We start from the raw sequence: 11,980 nt of genomic DNA, 5'->3' as shown, positions 1-11,980 counted from the left end.
AGAATATATGAAGAACACTTAGAAATTGAAGATAGAACTTGAGAGAGATCAATTAGATGAAGAAAATTGAAGAATGAAAGTGTTTGTAGGTGTTTTTGGTCGTTGGTGTATGGATTAGATATAAAGGATATGTAATTTTGTTTTCATGTAAATAAGTCATGAATGATTACTCATATTTTTGTAATTTTATGAGATATTTCATGCTAGTTTCCAAATGATGGTTCCCACATGTGTTAGGTGACTCACATAGGCTACTAAGAGCTGATAATTGGAGTGTATATACCAATAGTACATACATCTAAAAGCTGTGTATTGTACGAGTACGAATACGGGTGCATACGAGTAGAATTGTTGATGAAACTGAACGAGGATGTAATTGTAAGCATTTTTGTTAAGTAGAAGTATTTTGATAAGTGTATTGAAGTCTTTCAAAAGTGTATAAATACATATTAAAACACTACCTGTATATACATTTTAACTGAGTCGTTAAGTCATCGTTAGTCGTTACATGTAAGTGTTGTTTTGAAACCTTTAGGTTAACGATGTTGTTAACCCAATGTTTATAATATCAAATGAGATTTTAAATTATTATATTATCATGATATTATCATATATGAATATCTCTTAATATGATATATATACATTAAATGTCTTTACAACGATAATCGTTACATATATGTCTCGTTTAAAAATCATTAAGTTAGTAGTCTTGTTTTTACATATGTAGTTCATTGTTAATATACTTAATAATATGTTTACTTATCATAGTATCATGTTAACTATATATATATCCATATATATGTCATCATATAGTTTTTACAAGTTTTAACGTTCATGAATCACCGGTCAACTTGGGTGGTCAATTGTCTATATGAAACATATTTCAATTAATCAAGTCTTAACAAGTTTGATTGCTTAACATGTTGGAAACATTTAATCATGTAAATATCAATCTCAATTAATATATATAAACATGGAAAAGTTCGGGTCACTACAGTACCTACCCGTTAAATAAATTTCGTCCCGAAATTTTAAGCTGTTGAAGGTGTTGACGAATCTTCTGGAAATAGATGCGGGTATTTCTTCTTCATCTGATCTTCACGCTCCCAGGTGAACTCGGGTCTTCTACGAGCATTCCATCGAACCTTAACAATTGATATCTTGTTTTGCTTAAGTCTTTTAACCTCACGATCCATTATTTCGACGGGTTCTTCGATGAATTGAAGTTTTTCGTTGATTTGGATTTCATCTAACGGAATAGTGAGATCTTCTTTAGCAAAACATTTCTTCAAATTCGAGATGTGGAAAGTGTTATGTACAGCCGCGAGTTGTTGAGGTAACTCAAGTCGGTAAGCTACTGGTCCGACACGATCAATAATCTTGAATGGTCCAATATACCTTGGATTTAATTTCCCTCGTTTACCAAATCGAACAACACCTTTCCAAGGTGCAACTTTAAGCATGACCATCTCTCCAATTTCAAATTCTATATCTTTTCTTTTAATGTCAGCGTAGCTCTTTTGTCGACTTTGGGCGGTTTTCAACCGTTGTTGAATTTGGATGATCTTCTCGGTAGTTTCTTGTATAATCTCCGGACCCGTAATATGTCTATCCCCCACTTCACTCCAACAAATCGGAGACCTGCACTTTCTACCATAAAGTGCTTCAAACGGCGCCATCTCAATGCTTGAATGGTAGCTGTTGTTGTAGGAAAATTCTGCTAACGGTAGATGTCGATCCCAACTGTTTCCGAAATCAATAACACATGCTCGTAGCATGTCTTCAAGCTTTGTATCGTCCTTTCGCTCTGCCCATCAGTTTGTGGATGATAGGCAGTACTCATGTCTAGACGAGTTCCTAATGCTTGCTGTAATGTCTGCTAGAATCTTGAAATAAATTTGCCATCCCTATCAGAGATAATAGAGATTGGTATTCCATGTCTGGAGACGACTTCCTTCAAATACAGTCGTGCTAACTTCTCCATCTTGTCATCTTCTCTTATATGGCAGGAAGTGTGCTGATTTGGTGAGACGATCAACTATTACCCAAATAGTATCAAAACCACTTGCAGTCCTTGGCAATTTAGTGATGAAATCCATGGTAATGTTTTCCCATTTCCATTCCGGGATTTCGGGTTGTTGAAGTAGACCTGATGGTTTCTGATGCTCAGCTTTGACCTTAGAACACGTCAAACATTCTCCTACGTATTTAGCAACATCGGCTTTCATACCCGGCCACCAAAAATGTTTCTTGAGATCCTTGTACATCTTCCCCGTTCCAGGATGTATTGAGTATCTGGTTTTATGAGCTTCTCTAAGTACCATTTCTCTCATATCTCCAAATTTTGGTACCCAAATCCTTTCAGCCCTATACCGGGTTCCGTCTTCCCGAATATTAAGATGCTTCTCCAATCCTTTGGGTATTTCATCCTTTAAATTTTCCTTTTTTAAAACTCCTTGTTGCGCCTCCTTTATTTGAGTAGTAAGGTTATTATGAATCATTATATTCATAGATTTTACTCGAATGGGTTCTCTGTCCTTCCTGCTCAAGGCATTGGCTACCACATTTGCCTTCCCCGGGTGGTAACGAATCTCAAAGTCGTAATCATTCAATAATTCAATCCACCTACGCTGCCTCATATTCAGTTGTTTCTGATTAAATATGTGTTGAATACTTTTATGGTCGGTATATATAATATTTTTGACCCCATATAATTAGTGCCTCCAAGTCTTTAATGCAAAAACAACCGCGCCTAATTCCAAATCATGCGTCGTATAATTTTGTTCGTGAATCTTCAATTGTCTAGACGCATAAGCAATCACCTTCGTTTGTTGCATTAATACACAACCGAGACCTTGCTTTGATGCGTCACAATAAATCACAAAATCATCATTCCCTTCAGGCAATGACAATATAGGTGCCGTAGTTAGCTTTTTCTTCAATAACTGAAACGCTTTCTCTTGTTCATCATTCCATTCAAATTTCTTCCCTTTATGCATTAATGCAGTTAAGGGTTTTGCTATTCTGGAAAAGTCTTGGATGAACCTTCTGTAGTAACCAGCTAGTCCTAAAAACTCGCGTATGTGTTTTGGAGTTTTCGGGGTTTCCCAATTTTCAACAGTTTCTATCTTTGCCGGATCCACCTTAATACCTTCTTTGTTCACTATGTGACCGAGGAATTGAACTTCTTCCAACCAAAATGCACACTTTGAAAACTTAGCGTACAATTCTTCCTTCCTCAATACTTCTAACACCTTTCTCAAATGTTCACCGTGTTCTTGGTCATTCTTTGATTAAATAAGTATGTCATCAATGAAAACAATGACAAACTTGTCAAGGTATGGTCCACACACTCGGTTCATAAGGTCCATGAACACAGCTGGTGCATTAGTTAAACCAAACGGCATGACCATAAACTCGTAATGACCGTAACGTGTTCTGAAAGCAGTCTTTGGAATATCATCTTCTTTCACCCGCATTTGATGATACCCGGAACGTAAGTCAATCTTTGAATAAACAGACGAGCCTTGTAGTTGATCAAATAAGTCGTTGATTCTCGGTAGTGGGTAGCGGTTCTTGATGGTAAGTTTGTTCAACTCTCGGTAGTCGATACACAACCTGAATGTACCATCTTTTTTCTTGACAAACAAAACAGGAGCTCCCCACGGTGATGTGTTTGGTCGAATGAAACCACGCTCTAAAAGTTCTTGTAATTGGCTTTGCAGTTCTTTCATCTCCCTGGGTGAGAGTCTGTAAGGAGCATGAGCTATTGGTGCAGCTCCTGGTACAAGATCTATTTGAAATTCAACGGATCGATGTGGGGGTAATCCCGGTAATTCTTTCGGAAATACATCGGGAAATTCTTTTGCAATGGGAACATCATTGATGCTCTTTTCTTCAATTTGTACTTTCTCGACGTGTGCTAGAACAGCATAGCAACCTTTTCTTATTAGTTTTTGTGCCTTCAAATTACTAATAAGATGTAGCTTCGTGTTGCCCTTTTCTCCGTACACCATTAAGGGTTTTCCTTTTTCTCGTATAATCCGAATTGCATTTTTGTAACAAACGATCTCTGCTTTCACTTCTTTCAACCAGTCCATACCGATTATCACATCAAAACTCCCTAACTCTACTGGTATCAAATCAATCTTAAATGTTTCGCTAACCAGTTTAATTTCTCGATTCCGACATATATTATCTGCTGAAATTAATTTACCATTTGCTAATTCGAGTAAAAATTTATTATCCAAAGGCGTCAATGGACAACTTAATTTAGCACAAAAATCTCTACTCATATAGCTTCTATCCACACCCAAATCAAATAAAGCGTAAGCAGATTTATTGTCAATAAGAAACGTACCCGTAACAAGCTCCGGGTCTTCCTGTGCCTCTGCCGCATTAATATTGAAAACTCTTCCGCGGCCTTGTCCATTTGTGTTCTCCTGGTTCGGGCAATTTCTAATAATGTGGCCCGGTTTTCCACATTTATAACAAACTACATTGGCATAACTTGCTCCGACACTACTTGCTCCACCATTACTCGTTCCGACACCATTTGTTCCTTTCGTTCTATTAACCCCTGGTCCGTAGACCTCACACTTCGCCGTGCTATGACCATTTCTTTTACACTTGTTGCAAAATTTGGTGCAAAACCCCGAGTGATACTTTTCACACCTTTGGCATAGCTGCTTCTGATTGTTGTTGTTGTTGCGATTATTATTGTTGTTGGGATGATTGTTGTAGTTGTTGTTGTTGTTGTTGTTGTTGTTGTTGTTGTTGTTGTTGTTGTTGTTGTTGTTGTTGTTGTTGTTGTTGTTGGGCCGTTTGTTGTAGTTTCGATTGATGTTGCGATTGTTGGGATAATTGTTGCGATTATTGTTATAATTGCTGTTGTTGTTGTATTGGTGATTCTTATCACCGTTTTCCTCCCACTTTCTTTTGACTTGCTTCACATTGGCCTCTTCAGCAGTCTGTTCTTTAATTCTTTCTTCAATCTGGTTCACTAGTTTGTGAGCCATTCTACATGCCTGTTGTATGGAGGCGGGCTCGTGTGAACTTATATCTTCTTGGATTCTTTCCGGTAATCCTTTCACAAACGCGTCGATCTTCTCTTCCTCATCTTCGAATGCTCCCGGACACAATAGGCACAATTCTGTGAATCGTCTTTCGTACGTGGTAATATCAAATCCTTGGGTTCGTAACACTCTAAGTTCTGTCTTGAGCTTATTGACCTCGGTTCTGGGACGGTACTTCTCGTTCATCAAGTGCTTGAATGCTGACCACGGTAGTGCGTACACATCGTCTTGTCCCACTTGCTCTAGATAGGTATTCCACCATGTTAACGCAGAACCTGTGAAGGTATGCGTAGCGTACTTCACTTTGTCCTCTTCAGTACACTTACTTATGGCAAACACCGATTCGACCTTCTCGGTCCACCGTTTCAATCCGATCGGTCCTTCGGTTCCATCAAATTCCAAAGGTTTGCAGGCAGTGAATTCTTTATAGGTGCATCCTACACGATTTCCTGTACTGCTAGATCCAAGGTTATTGTTGGTATGTAGCGCAGCCTGTACTGCGGCTATGTTTGAAGCTAGAAAAGTACGGAATTCCTCTTCATTCATATTCACGGTGTGTCGAGTAGTCGGTGCCATTTCCTTCAAAATAGTCAAATGGAACAAGTTAATCATACAGAATATTAAGAGTAGTTAATAGTATTTCGTAGCATAATATGAACTCATTTATAAAAGCTTTTTCTTCATATTAGCGTTTTATAAGTTTAAATTCGGGTAGTACCTACCCGTTAAGTTCATACTTAGTAGCTAATATACAATTCAACTACTACAATTCTATATGAAAAACTGATTATAATAATATTTCGCGTTCAAACTTTTACACCATATTTTACAAACTTACAATACCGCTTATTTTACATATAGCATGAAATATAGCACACAATAAATTTGATACAAGATGGTTGTGAAGATAATTCTAGCTAGTACACAAGTTGTTCAGCAAAGGCAATAAAGACACGTAATTCATACGTCCAGAAACAAGTCATGCATTCTGGTTTTACTAGGATTACTTCCCATCCTTGGTCTTGTGGAACATAACCGTTATGGCCGTTGATAAGACATCGTGTTGTAACGTCGTCAAAGGGACGAGGGTTACGTAATGTCCAACAGTCCCGTAACAATCTAAAAACCTCATTTCTTACCCCAATTACCGACTCCGTCACTTGTGGAAACGTTTTGTTTAATAGTTGTAGCCCGATGTTCTTGTTCTCACTTTGGTGAGAAGCGAACATTACTAATCCGTAAGCATAACATGCTTCTTTATGTTGCATGTTAGCCGCTTTTTCTAAATCACGAAGTCCAATATTCGGATATATTGAGTCAAAATAATTTCTTAACCCATTGCGTAAAATAGCATTTGGGTTCCCCGCAATATATGCGTCAAAGTAAACACATCGTAACTTATGGATTTCCCAATGTGATATCCCCCATCTTTCGAACGAAAGCCTTTTATAAACCAAGGCATTCTTGGAACGTTCTTCGAATGTCTTACAAACTGATCTCGCCTTAAATAGTTGTGCCGAAGAATTCTGACTGACTCTAGACAAGATTTCATCAATCATGACTCCGGGTAGGTCTCTTAAAAAAAAATACTTATTAATACAAGCAATTTTTACATATATCATAAAGCATAAGCACACTATATTACATATATTACACCAGACGAATACAACTATCTTATTCCGACTCGCTTGTTTCTTCTTCTTCGGTTTTGGTTCGTTTTGCCAAGTTTCTAGGGATATATGATGTTCCCCTAATACGAGCCGTCGTTTTCCACATTGGTTTAGAAAAACCTGGTGGTTTAGAGGTTCTCGGGTCATTGTTACAACTTAAGGACTTCGGGGGTTGACGATACATATAAAGTTCATCGGGGTTGGAATTAGATTTCACTATTTTTATGCCCTTTCCCTTATTATTTTCTTTTGCCTTTTTAAATTCAGTTGGGGTAATTTCTATAACATCATCGGAATTCTCGTCGGAATCCGATTCATCGGAGAATTGGTAATCCTCCCAATATTTTGCTTCCTTGGCGGAAACACCATTGACCATAATTAACCTTGGTCGGTTGGTTGAGGATTTTCTTTTACTTAACCGTTTTATTATTTCCCCCACCGGTTCTATTTCTTCATCCGGTTCCGATTCTTCTTCCGGTTCCGATTCTTCTTCCGGTTCCGACTCTTCTTCCGGTTCCTCTTCGGGAACTTGTGAATCAGTCCAGAATCATTCCAATTTACATTTGACTCTTTATTATTATTAGGTGAGTCAATGGGACTTGTTCTAGAGTTAGACATCTATCACATAATATCAAACGCGTTAAGAGATTAATATATCACATAATATTCACATGTTAAAAATATATAGTTTCCAACAAAATTTGTTAAGCAATCATTTTTCAAGTAAACACGGTCGAAGTCCAGACTCACTAATGCATCCTAACAAACTCGATAAGACACACTAATGCAAAATTCTGGTTCTCTAAGTCCAACGCTCGGATACCAACTGAAATGTCCCGTTCTTATTGATTAAAAACGTTCCATATTAATTGATTTCGTTGCGAGGTTTTGACCTCTATATGAGACGTTTTTCAAAGACTGCATTCATTTTAAAACAAACCATAACCTTTATTTCATCAATAAAGGTTTAAAAAGCTTTACGTAGATTATCAAATAATGATAATCTAAAATATCCTGTTTACACACGACCATTACATAATGGTTTACAATACAAATATGTTACAACAAAATAAGTTTCTTGAATGCAGTTTTTACACAATATCATACAAGCATGGACTCCAAATCTCGTCCTTATTTAAGTATGCGACAGCGGAATCTTTTAATAATCACCTGAGAATAAACATGCTTAAAACGTCAACAAAAATGTTGGTGAGTTATAGGTTTAACCTATATATATCAAATCATAATAATAGACCACAAGATTTCATATTTCAATACACATACCATACATAGAGATAAAAATCATTCATATGGTGAACACCTGGTAACCGACATTAACAAGATGCATATATAAGAATATCCCCATCATTCCGGGACACCCTTCGGATATGATATAAATTTCGAAGTACTAAAGCATCCGGTACTTTGGATGGGGTTTGTTAGGCCCAATAGATCTATCTTTAGGATTCACGTCAATTAGGGTGTCTGTTCCCTAATTCTTAGATTACCAGACTTAATAAAAAGGGGCATATTCGATTTCGATAATTCAACCATAGAATGTAGTTTCACGTACTTGTGTCTATTTTGTAAATCATTTATAAAACCTGCATGTATTCTCATCCAAAAATATTAGATTTTAAAAGTGGGACTATAACTCACTTTCACGGATTTTTACTTCGTCGGGAAGTAAGACTTGGCCACTGGTTGATTCACGAACCTATAATAATATATACATATATATCAAAGTATGTTCAAAATATATTTACAACACTTTTAATATATTTTGATGTTTTAAGTTTATTAAGTCAGCTGTCCTCATTAGTAACCTACAACTAGTTGTCCACAGTTAGATGTACAGAAATAAATCGATAAATATTATCTTGAATCAATCCACGACCCAGTGTATACGTATCTCAGTATTGATCACAACTCAAACTATATATATTTTGGAATCAACCTCAACCCTGTATAGCTAACTCCAACATTCACATATAGAGTGTCTATGGTTGTTCCGAAATATATATAGATGTGTCGACATGATAGGTCGAAACATTGTATACGTGTCTATGGTATCTCAAGATTACATAATATACAATACAAGTTGATTAAGTTATGGTTGGAATAGATTTGTTACCAATTTTCACGAAGCTAAAATAAGAAAAATTATCCAATCTTGTTTTACCCATAACTTCTTCATTTTAAATCCGTTTTGAGTGAATCAAATTGCTATGGTTTCATATTGAACTCTATTTTATGAATCTAAACAGAAAAAGTATAGGTTTATAGTCAGAAAAATAAGTTACAAGTTCTTTTTATAAAGGTAGTCATTTCAGTCGAAAGAACGACGTCTAGATGACCATTTTAGAAAACATACTTCCACTTTGAGTTTAACCATAATTTTTGGATATAGTTTCATGTTCATAATAAAAATCATTTTCTCAGAATAACAACTTTTAAATCAAAGTTTATCATTGTTTTTAATTAACTAACCCAAAACAGCCCGCGGTGTTATTACGACGGCGTAAATCCGGTTTTACGGTGTTTTTCGTGTTTCCAGGTTTTAAATCATTAAGTTAGCATATCATATAGATATAGAACATGTGTTTAGTTGATTTTAAAAGTCAAGTTAGAAGGATTAACTTTTGTTTGCGAACAAGTTTAGAATTAACTAAACTATGTTCTAGTGATTACAAGTTTAAACCTTCGAATAAGATAGCTTTATATGTATGAATCGAATGATGTTATGAACATCATTACTACCTTAAGTTCCTTGGATAAACCTACTGGAAAAGAGAAAAATGGATCTAGCTTCAAAGGATCCTTGGATGGCTCGAAGTTCTTGAAGCAGAATCATGACACGAAAACAAGTTCAAGTAAGACAATCACTTGAAATAAGATTGTTATAGTTATAGAAATTGAACCAAAGTTTGAATATGATTATTACCTTGTATTAGAATGATAACCTACTGTAAGAAACAAAGATTTCTTGAGGTTGGATGATCACCTTACAAGATTGGAAGTGAGCTAGCAAACTTGAAAGTATTCTTGATTTTATGTAACTAGAACTTGTAGAATATATGAAGAACACTTAGAACTTGAAGATAGAACTTGAGAGAGATCAATTAGATGAAGAAAATTGAAGAATGAAAGTGTTTTTAGGTGTTTTTGGTCGTTTGTGTATGGATTAGATATAAAGGATATGTAATTTTGTTTTCATGTAAATAAGTCATGAATGATTACTCATATTTTTGTAATTTTATGAGATATTTCTTGCTAGTTGCCAAATGATGGTTCCCACATGTGTTAGGTGACTCACATGGGCTGCTAAGAGCTGATCATTGGAGTGTATATACCAATAGTACATACATCTAAAAGCTGTGTATTGTACGAGTACGAATACAGGTGCATACGAGTAGAATTGTTGATGAAACTGAACGAGGATGTAATTGTAAGCATTTTAGTTAAGTAGAAGTATTTTGATAAGTGTATTTAAGTCTTTCAAAAGTGTATAAATACATATTAAAACACTACATGTATATACATTTTAACTGAGTCGTTAAGTCATCGTTAGTCGTTACATGTAAGTGTTGTTTTGAAACCTTTAGGTTAACGATCTTGTTAAATGTTGTTAACCCAATGTTTATAATATCAAATGAGATTTTAAATTATTATATTATCATGATATTATCATGTATGAATATCTCTTAATATGATATATATGCATTAAATGTCTTTACAACGATAATCGTTACATATATGTCTCGTTTAAAAATCATTAAGTTAGTAGTCTTGTTTTTACATATGTAGTTCATTGTTAATATACTTAATAATATGTTTACTTATCATAGTATCATGTTAACTATATATATATATATATATATATATATATATATATATCCATATATATGTCATCATATAGTTTTTACAAGTTTTAACGTTCGTGAATCACCGGTCAACTTGGGTGGTCAATTGTCTATATGAAACATATTTTAATTAATCAAGTCTTAACAAGTTTGATTGCTTAACATGTTGGAAACATTTAATCACGTAAATATCAATCTCAATTAATATATATAAACATGGAAAAGTTCGGGTCACTACACCAGGCTCCCGATTTCCCTTACTCTCCGCTACATTACCAATTTCTTTAGCTAACGCACCAATAGATTTGTTTTGCACCTCCACTATTTTTCGAATTTCGGAAATAAACACGTCCATCTTGGCATCCGTGCTTGATGTTTGATTTGGTGGGGCATTGTTTTGATTTTGGTTTTGGCCTTGACTTTGGTAATTGTTTTGGTTTTGGTTTCGGTTATTTGGATAAGGGTTTTGGTAATTTCTTTGGTAGTTCCCTTGATTTTGGAAGTTGTTTTGATTTTGGAAGTTGTTTTGAGGTCTTGGTTGGGTTCCTTGATTGTTAGCATTTAAAGCGTTGTTGTTGCTCCAACTAAAGTTTGGATAATTTCTCCATCCCAGATTATACTTGTTGGAGTATGGATCAAATCTCCTTCCCTGAACCTCATTAACTTGTTCCTCCACTATTTGTTGATTTACGGTGGAATCCCATTTCTACATCCGTATGCAAAGTGAGAAGGATCTCCACAAATCTCACAAACTTCCTGAACCTGCAAAACATTACAAGCAAGAACCTGGTCTGGGTTGTTAAATATAAGCATTTTCAAATCATCTAATTCTTTCTCTAAGTTCCTAGATGAACCACCCAAGTCGGAAACATGATTCACTCGGGAGGTACTAGGTTGTTTACGATTAACCGAAGCTTGGGTTTTTGAACCCTTACTTAATTGCTCAAAGAAGGTCCACTCGTCATCACTAGATCGAGTTAAAAACGCCCTACCACTAGCCGCCAAAAGGAATTGCCTATTTTGGGAATCCAAACTATCATAGAAAATTTTAACCAATTCCCATTTTGGTATCTCATGGTGTGGGCATGCTCTAAGTAACTCCTTCAAACGCTCGTACGCTTCATGAAATAATTCACCCTATAATTGTTTAAAAGATTTTATTTGTGTATGCATGTCTGAAGTTTTACTTATGGGATAAAACTCCTCTAAAAACCGTTTTTTCATCACCGCCCAAGTATTAATACTCCGGGCAGGTAAAGAGAGAAACCATCATTTTGCCTTATCTTTAAGTGAATAAGAAAATAATCGCAGACGTACCTCATCATTAGTGAAACCGTTTACCTAATTAGTAGCACATATCTCATTAAACTCA

The 11,980-nt window shown here is 35.5% G+C and overlaps 1 non-coding gene across 1 annotated transcript; it reads left to right on the top strand.

Moving 5' to 3' along the window:
- Positions 1-11,677: 11,677 nt before the first annotated feature.
- Positions 11,678-11,779, top strand: LOC139886720 (small nucleolar RNA R71). Its single transcript, XR_011772592.1, has one exon. It is a non-coding gene; the product is annotated as a small nucleolar RNA R71 (small nucleolar RNA).
- Positions 11,780-11,980: the final 201 nt, after the last annotated feature.

The sequence above is a fragment of the Rutidosis leptorrhynchoides genome, chromosome 1 (assembly GCF_046630445.1).
Source record: "Rutidosis leptorrhynchoides isolate AG116_Rl617_1_P2 chromosome 1, CSIRO_AGI_Rlap_v1, whole genome shotgun sequence".
NCBI lineage: Eukaryota > Viridiplantae > Streptophyta > Magnoliopsida > Asterales > Asteraceae > Rutidosis > Rutidosis leptorrhynchoides.
This window is presented reverse-complemented; position numbering and strand designations above follow the sequence as displayed.